This window comes from Ambystoma mexicanum, chromosome 6p, assembly GCF_040938575.1.
Source record: "Ambystoma mexicanum isolate Mex_15411 chromosome 6p, UKY_AmexF1_1, whole genome shotgun sequence".
Classification (NCBI taxonomy): domain Eukaryota; kingdom Metazoa; phylum Chordata; class Amphibia; order Caudata; family Ambystomatidae; genus Ambystoma; species Ambystoma mexicanum.
The window spans coordinates 382,933,756-382,945,938 of NC_090935.1; the positions used below are offsets into that span (position 1 = coordinate 382,933,756).

General features: G+C 44.6%; 1 protein-coding gene across 4 annotated transcripts in view; it reads left to right on the forward strand.

Moving 5' to 3' along the window:
• The first annotated feature begins 420 nt into the window (after window positions 1–420).
• Window positions 421–12,183, forward strand: part of OSMR (oncostatin M receptor) — a 608,749-nt gene continuing 596,986 nt past the window's right edge. For all 4 annotated transcript variants that reach the window (XM_069627159.1, XM_069627158.1, XM_069627161.1 and 1 more), the window contains exon 1: window positions 421–879. The gene's annotated coding sequence lies outside the window, so the exon portion shown is untranslated. The remainder of the gene's footprint in view (window positions 880–12,183) is intronic.

Below are 12,183 nucleotides of genomic sequence, written 5' to 3' on the forward strand. Positions count from 1 at the left end.
AGACCAATCCACTGACCTGACAGCTGCGTGACTCTGTCCTGCACTGTTGCCGGTACAACCCATAGGCGAACCAGCAGTGAAAGCAAGTGGCAGAGTGTAACACCATCACACAGCATCTGCTGACAATTTGGTGTTAGCATTCAGAATTATACACTTTTGACATTTCAACATCTTTCCATGTTGTGCTGTTTGTATGTTTTGTATTTTCCTGTGATGTCATTGTTATGGGAATTATTATTTTTCACAGAATGTTGGCAAGTATGCCATGGGAAGCAAGTGCCATTTCAAGCCTGGGTTTTAGTTAAGAGCATGTCTTTTAGTACGTATTGCAGTGCATAATCCCCAGCGTGGCTTGGCTCACAGCCTCCCAGGCTGGGGAATAATTCCGTTTGGTCTTTCACTTTCCCATGAAGAGCGACGCAGCATTCCAGGCCCGGAACTTGGCTCCTCTGTGGGCTCGCGCACACAGCGCCCAGCTCTGTGGGATTCCAGCCGTGTGTGCTCTTCGGAGGTTTATTTTGGCACGCCCAGATTCAGCTGCAATACACACGTATTCTTTTAATCACAAAACTCGGCTGGGTCATGACAGCCCTGCCCTCCCCTTGACTAAACCCCTGGGTTACCAGGAACTGCAGCCCACATAGCCCTGCGTGAATCACGGAGCAGCATGAACCAGGACAACTTGGATTTGAGAGGCGGTATTTAAAGTGACTTCTGGAACACTGGGCAAGTGGACTTTGGACCCGTTTTCGGTTCACTTTCGACGACCTGAGATTTGGAAGGAATTTCAGCGTACTTTGTCATTCCTCGAAGCCCCGCCGCCCTAGAGGAGTTTGGTGGGAAGTGTGTCGGCAGGAGCTGTGCTGCGTTTTCATTCCAGTGAGTACAGGAACTGCCCGTCTCCCCCTTCACTGACTGATGGCCACACAACCTTTCCACACTGAATGTTTATTCTCTGCCTGCTGTTTAGAATGGAAGTCGGATAAGTCTGTTATCTAGTGTTTGTTAAAATGTAAACTAGGGTGACATGACTTGGGGATGCAGCTGGGCTTTCATTTAACAAACTGGCGCCTTCTGGGTGTTGTGGTTTGTTAACTTCAATAGTATTCATATATTTCATGCTAAAAATGTGTACAATGAAAGCTCTAGACGGGAATAAACGGTGTCTGGTGTCTTCGTTGCGTGGACTCCTGGAGTCAACTTACATTTAAAGTATTTGATTTGAAAACAGCGCTGCGTGTGTTCCACTACAGAGGTGGCAGTGTCACCAGGTTGACTAACATACCAACCGTGTGCAAGAAGATTTACTTTCTAATTCCTGCGCGTTTTATTACAGTATAATTGTCATTTATTTTACAATGTTTACCTGTTCTGCTGACCTGTCGGAGAAGTCAATGAACGGTAGAAGCAGAGCTGGGGTACGGGGAGCTGAGTTACTTGCAGTCTCGCAGTCTGGCACTGGGGGATTATAGACGCGGTGTGCCTGGGGGTGGGGGGGGACAAGGCGGGTGTCTGATGGGTATGAGATGTTCGAATGCAGATCAATTCGAACACCTGTGCTGTGGCAACTGAAGCCGAAATGTGACATTTGTCTTCCATTGTAGAAGGCGACCTGGCCCTTTCCTGGGTTGGTTAGTGTGAGAAGGTGTCGCATTTTGCTCTGTCGCTGTAGAAGTCCAAACGTTTTTGGAAGTGTAAGAGGAAGGAGAACGTGCAGAATTGTGCGGGAAAGGTGGAGGGGGGTGTAAGAAACCCACCATACATTTAAGCAGAATTGGTAAATCAATATATTTTTTTTATTTTCAGCCTTCAAAACAGAAAGCCATGCTGTGGTGCTACCAAAGTCCAGCTCATATAATTGCATTTGGTGATGAGTATGGCACAGACTTGCCAAGCCTTAAACTAGAAACTTCGACAGGTGCGCCCACCACTGCAGACTAAATGGCAGGAGAAATCTTGCAGACCTTTATAATTTGTCCAAATCAGCAATGGGCATAGCGGGGCATTGCCTCACTATGATATGATAGGATGTTATTTATAACGCGTTTAATACCCAGAAGTTTCTAAGCGCGGACCCGGGGATCAAACCTGTGGTGCTCCGTGTCGTCCTGCTTCCAAGGCAAGCGTGTTGCCCCTGAGCTATCGTCCTGAGACTATGCCCCCCCCTCCACTCTCATCTGCCCCGGGTCTAAGACATGGATGCAATGGTTACATTCTTCATAATAATCACACACACAACTTGTATAGAATTTCAAAACACAAGATCAATACACAATTTGGGGGCAGTCCCAGCCACTAAGTGAAGCAATCTCCTTAGACTTCTAAAGTGTCCGTTTAGAGTTTTAACCGGGATAGCAATGGTTTTATGGTCCCGGGTGACACTTATCACTTCCGGTTCTGGTTATCAACTGTCAAGCAGTAAATTCCCAGGACCACTGCATCTCGTTGACGAGGAGTCTCAACTGTCCATAAGGGACTTGGTGCCCATCATCTGAATTTGGCTCGAGTGCGGCCATCGGGAACCGGCCACAGCCGAAACCACAGCGTCAAACTCCTCCTGGGACTGCCTTGTAACTTTCGCCTGTGACAAACAAAGCAAAGTTAGGAACATAATTACACAATTGAATGAACAAACAAGCTTGTTATCTTACACCATCCTGCAATCTGCTGAAAAGGAAAATTATAATCAATCTCTACCATTTGTCACAAATTAAGCAATTAATTCAACTTACTCGACGAACTCCATTCCTTTGCTCCCCATCCTACCTAGTTGGGAAAATGCTGCTGGGGGGCAAAATAACGGAGACGGAGGTTGGGACTTGGGGCGGGGGGCTGCAACAAAATGAATGAATGAGCCTGAGCAGCCCCCTGCCTTATAACTGCTCCCAGAGCCCCAAGCCGGATGTGGATGGGCCCAGGGATGCCCTTTTGCCTCTGAAGGAGGAGAGGTGCTAGATACTCGCGGGGGAAGAGGAACAGCCCGCTATGAAGGCTAGGACCACCCCGTAACTCTGCCATGCTTTGTGAGTGCCCTTTCCTGCCCCCAAAACGTACAGACCTTATCTACCTACAGCTACACTTCCCGTCTCTCATTAGCACATCCTGCCCATTTTAGAGCTGTGAACACAACCCCAAGGCTTTTGGCGTATGCTTTCTGACTGCCAGGTCAGTCATTCCCATAACCTTTGTATGGATCCCTCATGACTCCGTTCTTGTGAGAACAGCCCATCTCTGGTGTCTGATATCCAGGTCAGTAATCCCTCAACGCTGGACCCTTAGTTTCGGGTCAACATTCTCACAATCCCTATTTTGGGTGTTCATTCCGCATGGTGCAAAGCACCTGAAAACAATTATTTGGTCATAACAAATTTATGCTTTCTATCTGCGTACCTTCCAGGCTTGTGTTGTGTTATTTTAATATTCTTATATACTTATGACTGTATGCAAAGTACCTCACCAAGGCTTCACTCAGCCTAATTGTATTTCATACTTCTAGTTGTAAGCTTTTCTCTGCAATATTTGGATTACTATCCAATCTTACCGCTGAGCCTGTAACCCGTTGCAGTATCCCACACCTTACCCACATTCTGGTGCCTTCTGCAGTGTCCATGACCATACTCTAGAGACAAACCTGAGGCAGTCTGTGTCGTCCTCAGATATCTCCATTCCTACTATCGCACACAAACCGTTAGTATTGACACTGCAAATATGCAGAACAATAAAAACCCTTAAATAGTAACTCACAGTCTTTGTCCTTTGGTTACATATTTGAACATTCGTGCTGCACCATTTTTTCCCTCGGGAGGGTCCTTTTCCTACATTGATGTCTAGCACCTTTGTGTTGCCATCTGCCCCTGCCATCCCCCTCGGAATTGAAGCATCTTGCAACTGGGTGACTCCCCCACACTTTGAGCAATGGTGTGCAAATTGGCACCTTGCGCCCAAACTGCATGACCCCTTGTTAAATAATCTGCAGGCCTGTCCAGAACCAAAACCCCTGTGTTCCTGATCATTTCGCCTCGATGCCAGCAAGCCTTGATGAAAGGGCCGCCAGTCAGTTTTATGGTTGGGCTCATGCTTATCGTACCACGGCTTCGGCGTCCCCTTTGACACCTCGACATTTGTCTTGCTGGCCCTGTCCTTACCACTCATGAATGAAACCCAGCATTCTAAGTCCTTCTGATCCAATGTCATATCCGCCACCATTGCCATCTTGGATCTAAAATCCATTTCTTAATGTATCCAACCTGTGGAGCCGTATTTCCTTTGCTTGTTGACAATATGTCCTTGTACTTCCATAAACGAGGACCCTGTTCTGGATATTTTTCCATCACAACTGCTGCTAATAAAGAGAATGCCTTGTTCCAGTTTAATATGTTCTCCTCAACCCTATCATTTTCTGCCTCTTCCTGTCCTTTTCTTTGCTAACCCGTGATATCGGGACCTGCCGTCTCTACCGCTAATATCGAGAATATGTCGAAATATTCCCTTTCCCAAATCAAAGTAAAGCCCTGTACTGTAGCGCTTGCAATCAAATGTACATAATTATTTACTATTGGGTATTTATAATACACCTAGACAAAAAGTTGCTGGGCAAGGTTTAGGAGTCCCAAATGGGTGACGATAGAAGGGTTTATTATGTGACTGCTACCTGGGCCAGAATTTCAAAATGTAAAAACAATTGAAAAAGATGAAATCCTTCAGAATCTAGCCTGCCTTGAAGGAACCAGATGCTCACAGGCCTGTTCGCTTCTGTTTAGATAGGGTGAAACATATGTCTTGATTTCAGCAGTTTTGCAAATGTGCCTGGGCGGTCCCTGCACATGGCCCTCCACAATGGGCAAGTGAGAGTGAGAAGAGCCTAGACACAGACTTGTTCATTTTGCCCAGCGGCAATGTACGCATTTAAATAAGATATGACCCTGGGTAATAATATTGGCACCACTGCGGGTTATACAGCATTGATCTGTTACAATCATCAGCAGCTTATCACAACTCCTACTTGCTAAGGAAGTAAGGGTCCCAAGTTTTATTCTGTAAGAATGGTTCCCCTTTCCTCAGGTGAATTTCTTGATCCCAGGTGAGCTCATAATGAAAAGAGTTTAATAGCACTGATGGATATTACTATATGGGGCTTATAGAAATTGATGTTGGATTGTTTATGGTGCTCACTATTGGGTAGTTGAATGAAACACACAAAGAAGAAACATTCATGTATTAATCATTAGTAGACAACAAACTAAGGGGGTCATTCAGAGTTGGGTGGATTTTTTGCACGAAACACCGCTAGAGAAAGTTACCACTACCACCAGTGGTATTTGTAAAAATGTGTCCAACTCAGAATTGACCACCAGCATTGATAGTTTTTTTTTTTTTGGAATACCACCTGAGGTATTTTATAAATACTATCTCTCCAGGTGGTAACTTAAAAAGGTGTATTTTTAAAAAAAATAATCTTTTTCCACCTTCAAAGTAAAGGTGCAAATGGATTATGTAACGTAGTGGTTTATACTCCTAATGTAAATTGTTTATGCACAAACGGGTCCATTCTGACCCTTTGATACCCTTCCACACCACCTTACCCATGATTTGCATAATAGATGCCCACCTTTTCACCCCTTACTATGGCCCTTTTTTAACAAAAAAATAAATTCACTGTATTGTAATAAAGTGCCTGCACTTCCCATCTAAAACAAGATTTTTTTTTCTCCAAAAATGAGGGCCAGTTTGACTTTTTTCAAAACAAGGGGCCTCATTACGAGGTGCTACCCCCTTACCACATTCCGGGTCCGGGTTCTCGAAATAGGGACTTACCAGGTCATTCCAACCTTGGAGGACACAGTAAATCCCCATTCCGAGAACCATTCCCCATTCCCATTCGAGCCCCCATAGGGCTCAATGGGAATGGGGATGGAGTTAATAACGGGTCCGCTAATAGCAGGTACGTTATTAGCTCCCTGGTTCCTTAGCGGCGCCCGCTAAGGGCGCCTCACAGCGGGACCCGCTAAGGGACCTCGGAATAGGGCGGTAAGGGTTTACCGGCACCGGTCTCCTTACCGGTGCCCATTAACCCTTACCGCCCACCTCATAATGAGGCCCATGGTATGTTGAAAATTCTGCTGTTGGTATTCCTATGGAATACTGTGGTGGTATTTGAAGAAACCCTGAATTGGGCCAACATCAAAATAAGCAGTATTTGCCAAATACTGCTGATTGTACCATTACCACCAAACTCTAAATGAATACAAAAAATGTAGCAGGCACGAACACCGCATGATAACCTGTTCAGTGGTTATTAACCACTTTGAGAGTTCGCAGCCATTTGCTTTTTGCTCACTGTACCTTTCACAGATGGGAAATATGGGCGCCTGCTACCTTTTCTTGTATTCAAACTCTAAAGGAAAACTTTTGTCTTGTCTAGAACATTCTTATCTGACCAACAAAAGACATAGATATAGATATACGCATGCATACAGATGCATTCTTACACGTATACTTTACCCAATTGCAAAAAACACTCAACCACATCTCCACAGTCACACAATCCGAATATAAATATGAACACACAAACACGCTCTACCTTTCTTGAAAACACAATTAAACATGATAGGCAATTCTTACTCCTACTCACGAGATACCAGATTGACACTCCTCAACGTTCGCTCTGGTTCCATGAACTGAAACATGCAGCCGACTTTCAAGAAAGTGCATTTTGGGAGCACAATAAAAGCGAAGCCCCTCTGTGTCTTTTGCTCTGCATTGTTCAAGGGCAGACCCGTAGCAAGACCCTGACCACAGCTTCTCATCAAGTCTGGTAGAGACCGATTAGCAAATCAAAGTGATCTACTGTCTACATATGAGCCAGGGCAATGGAAGGGCGTGCATTGTTCAAGGGCAGACCCGTAGCAAGACCCTGACCACAGCTTCTCATCAAGTCTGGTAGAGACCGATTAGCAAATCAAAGTGATCTACTGTCTACATATGAGCCAGGGCAATGGAAGGGCGTGCGTGTCAAGGAATGAGTGACTTAGTGACTGAGCAATGTGGGCAAGTAAAGGAGGTGTGGGGAACAGGGATTGGGGAAAGGAAGTCTGAAAGTAAATTGTATGGAAGACCCTGAAGGGGCATCAGGGATGTGGTGCAAAGGAACAACGCTTCAGGGTGATGGGCAAGGAAAATAGGGTAAATGAGAGGTACATATCTGGAAAGGTTGATCGGCATGTTGAAAGCTAATTCCTGAGATCTGTGCCTAACATGCATGCCACTGTACCTGATTGTGGAGCAGGCTCAACCCCTTTCTTTTTTCTGATAGTGATGTATACTTGCTTTATGAACTGTAAGGGATCAAGAGTAAGATTCAGACACAGTGGCATGTTTGTTGTTTGCTATAGACTTCTATTTCTCAAAACTATAAGAGGGTTGGGGGAAATCCTATCTAGACCTAAACTCTAGATGGTTTTCCTGCCTCAACAAAACTAAGGAGTGTCTGTGTCAGGATGTTAAACAAAAGAATGTCCTCCATCCTGTGTCCAAAATTTAATCTGACCCTTACAATCTAAACTTAATATAATGTGCACAAGGGGATTTCTATAGACTATGCATTTGTAGTCTTCTTTCAGAGTTCCAAAAGTATAAAGTGTAAGGTGCAGGAAAGAAAGTTACACCGGGAAAAGGGGTCGCCCCTTCCCCTAGATTCCTTCTGGTAATTTAAAAAAGTCACTATCACGGTTCCAATGTTATTCTTACGATTTATTTTTCTTCACAATTCTAAGGGTGATTACCTTCCCTTGAACTTTCACATAATTCCTCTTCAATGTTCCGGTTCTTCACACTCTGTATGTTTCACTTGCTTTCTGGTGGATTTTCTCTATCCTTCCCCAATGATTGCTCAACTTTATGTCCCCGGTGTACTCTTCTGCCAGGGTATTTACTCCTTTCTCACGGATTCCAAAAAGAGGTATAATTTTTCCCTTTTATGTATTGGTTTGACACTTTTCCCAACTTTAGGTTCACTTCCCTTCCCACTCCTGCTTTACTCTCCTGCTAGGAAATCACAATGTTTCAGGAAGTTCACTTACTATTTGCCTGATTCACTAATCTGCCAGGGATTTTCCATTCTCAAACTACTTTCTTTGTCATCCATAAAACAATCTTTTCTAAATTAATTACAGTTCATTTCTGCTTTCACTTCATCCTTCAGATATGGGGTCCTCGACCCTTGACCAGCACTGTTCGCACTCACACCAATTCCTGTTTTGAAAAAGTGGGTCACCGTTAGGCAGAATTATATGCAGTACCCTTTGGGAACACTACACACAATTAAGACTACAAGTCACAGTACAATTTCACTTTTGGTACAAGCCTGTGCTACACGGTTATAGTGGTAGCAGTAGCGGAGCAGCCAGACTTATCTCAAGAGTAAGTGAGCAGTATCAAATAGTTACACAAAGGACAGCAATTACTATGATTCAGGCAAACACTGACTCAAGGTTTCTAAGTAAAAGAATATATATTTATTTACTCAACAGTTGTATAACATTTCACTATTCTAAGCAAGTCAAAATCACAATCATAAACACACCACACCACTTCCCTTAAATTCTAGACAAGTTAGGCTCACAAAATGAAGTGGGAGCAAAATTGCACTCCAGTAATTTAAAAGGGAGGGAAAGATAAAGTTATCAACAATTAGGCAAAACCAACAGGTAAGTATTCTGAGCAGTTGAACAAGAGAGACTACAGTGAGGAGATCAGCTAGAAATGTCTTAGAGCCAAAGTCAATAGGTCAATATTCTTGCTCAAGATCACACAGTTCAGGGTAGTTTGTGGTAAAGTTCGTGGCACAGATTCCGGAGGAGGTTGGTTGGTAGAAAAGTTAGTTCAAAGGGAAGAGAAGGACAAGCCCTCGGATTAGAGAAAGATTTCAAACACTTTCACCGTGGCCGAGCGAAATGCACAACCGGATTTGCAAAGTACCTTAAAACGGAGAGGGGTTTGTAGCTGAGGCTGACGTTCCTGGTAGTTCCTGCAGGCTCAAAGTTCCTGAAGTGACTGTCAGACTGATCAGATGTAGGAAGACTGGAGGGTCCTGCACTACCGAGGGAAGAAACCAGCAGCAGCGCCAAACAACGAATAAAAGGTGTGCTCCTTAAAACCCAAGCAGAGTCTGACCTTCCTGGCTAACCGGTCCACTGTAGCTCTGTACAGCGAATTCGACCAGACGAGGGGTCCTGGCTTGTAGTTTGGGTGAACTGGTTGGTCCCCCCAGCTCAAGGGAAGAGGTTTCCTGGAGGATCTTCTCTGTCATTGGATTTGGAGATTCGGACCTGCAGCAAGGCTTCACTGGGCGGTTCAGTCATTGTAGGGGTCCTCTTCTTCCAATTCCTCGTTGGTTCTTTTGTTCCAGTGGCGACTCTGTCTTTCTAGTCCCAGAGACATGCTCTTTATGCAGTTTTCCCTCATTCATACAGCCTGGCTGTCAATCATACAGCAGGGTGGCTGGCCTGGCAAGGCCAGTCCCCTTAGCCAATCAGACAAGAGTGCGACTTGGGTTACTAAGGCAACCCATGGCAGGGGTCCGAAGATCCCTCCCTCACATCCTGCCTACCTAGACTATCAGTCACCTTAGGGTGGCTTCTGGGCAGAAGCCCGCGAAAAAACAGCGAACAAAGCAGTCCTCCCCGGTTTGGCGCGCAGTGAAAACACGAGAAAGACTTTAACAAAAAGAAATGGCGACTAAACCCAGCCGGAGCCAAAATAAAATGTATTGGGTCAAGCGGGTTTATGTTCGAGGCTAATATAATAGCCTAAAACATTACCACGTTATATAAGATAATCACGGTAGAAAAGTTAGGTTAGATACCACCGCCACCAGCCAAGTCTTAATGTTAAGGGAGCGAAACAATGCCCCAAGAGGTACAGACAAAAAGGGATATGAGTTAACCCTTCCCAATACTCATTGTAAGATAGGGTGTACTGGGTCTGTGGTTTAAAGTGACTATATAAAGTTAATGGCAACTTTACCTGTTTCTGGAGGACAGTAGTCACCCCCAGAAAAATGGAGTCAGTGGGAAGTCTCAAAGACGACCCTGTGGCACTGCACTGAAGGTGCTGTGTTACACACACAAAAAGTGGTGCATATGGAGTAGGTGAGGCTCCAGTGCCCAAGATCACACAAAAAGGAGAAATACACATAGCAAAACACATGTAAGAGTGGGGAAAAAGGCTCACACTCTTACCAGGTGAAAAAAAGAAATCCTAGAAATCCAGCAAAGCTGCTGGGGGACTCTTTAGGTAAGGGAAATCAACCATTTATGAGAATTCTCCCTAACAGTCACCAACCCTTTTTTAATATTGCTTGCATCTAGATCAACTTCTTCAATGGTGTTACTGAACACAACTGGAATTCACTTACATGCATTCTGTTAACCCGTTTGAATTCTTTGGGCACACCAGGTGGATTTGGTGTTCCTCAAGTCTTCCGTTGTCCGTCTTCTCCGGTTCGCTGGCTCAGGGTTTCTTGAGCCAGGTAAGCTTTTGCTTTGCCCTCCTATGCCATGCACGGCTCTCGCTGCTTTATGGCCTTCAAGCCCTAAGCTTCCTTCAGTTTGCCTGTCCTGCATGCCATTCGTGTCAGCTTCAGCGCTGAGTCTGAGGGTCTGTTTGTCCTCAGCGTTCTGACCGGCGTCAGACTATGTCATCAACAAGGCCAGCCTCTACCTCTCTCTTTGTTTGGTGTTCTCTCTACTGTGTCATCTTTAAACTTCCCTGCGCAGTGTAACGCTTTCCAAAGACTAGAATGCGGCCATGGCTTACCGCTTCTGGTCATCTTCGTTACTCCATCCCTCTTCTTTGCCTCTGTACTGAAAAGGGGAGGGTGGGGCACATAGGTTGTTTGACTGCCGTAGGGTGGGATTCCTTCATCTATACCACAGTGAGCCATGTATGTATGTTGCAGAGGCATATATGTGAGGCATATATGTGTCATTGGGAATTGTGACTTCAAGATTATTTTCATCAAGTATTCTTCTGTCCCTCTGGAGTTTGTCTTCCCCCTACGTGGTCCTCCCGCAGATAGGTTAGAGCCAGGTAGCTTCTGCCTTTCCCTGGCCAAGTAGATGAAGCTTTCCTCCAGAGAATCAGTGTCAATATTGTTGGATTTGTTACAGAACATATGTTTCAATTAAGACGTCTCTTATATTTTGTCAGGTTGCTTCACCATGCGACTTGGTGCTTTGAAGACCATATTTATTGAAGAATATACTAGTTTAGCCCTTGAATAACAACTTTGCAGAAAGCTTTTTGTTGGGCCTAATATTGAAGAAGGAACCAGAGAATATGTAGTCTCTGCTGTCTAAGTTTAGAACTGCGTAACCAGGAAGCTAGGGCTTAAATCCCCACCTACCACAATTGACACATTATGTTACACTGAGCAAATCACTTTTCATCACTGTACCTTGTTTTCCTTAACAGTTTATAGGGAACGTCTCACTCATATGAGATTATAAATCTATAGTGTTCCCCTATACATAAATATTGACCATTCATATAATGTGTACTGGTGTGGAGGCTGAATGGCAAATGAGGTTCTTGGGTTATGTGTGACCGGTAAACAGGATGCCAGGTATGGCTTTTGTGTTGTGCGGTGGCTAGATAGGAAGCGAGGTATGGATCTTTTGCCATACTAATCCGTGTTTGGCTCTTAGATTGAAGGCAGACTCCCTGACTTGGCTCTACCGAGTACCCTTCCGTTCAGTTGAAAACTGGGACATGAAAAACCTGACTCAAATCCCAGTTACCAAATTATATTATACTGGTGAAATCATTTTGCCAGGTTTGGTATGTGGGGGAGGTTCCCTGGGTCTCACAGAAAACACAAACCTAAAGATATGTTGCATAAAAGGAAAGAGATGTCAATTTGTAGGTGAAGGAGAGGTTTGTATGAAGTTTATTTGTTTGGGAAGTCGGGGACACTTCATTGTGGCCTTGGGCCACTGCACAGTAGGCCAGAAAATTGTACTTGACCCCAGACCAAAATATTCCAGTCCTCTCCTAATTCCAAATTATTCCATAGGAAAGGGCTGGGCTGGCTGAAAATATGGAATTATTAAAAACCAATGGTTTATGTTGTGAGCTTGCTAACATGGCACGCAGCGGTATGGTAATGAAATGATGTCAGATCCA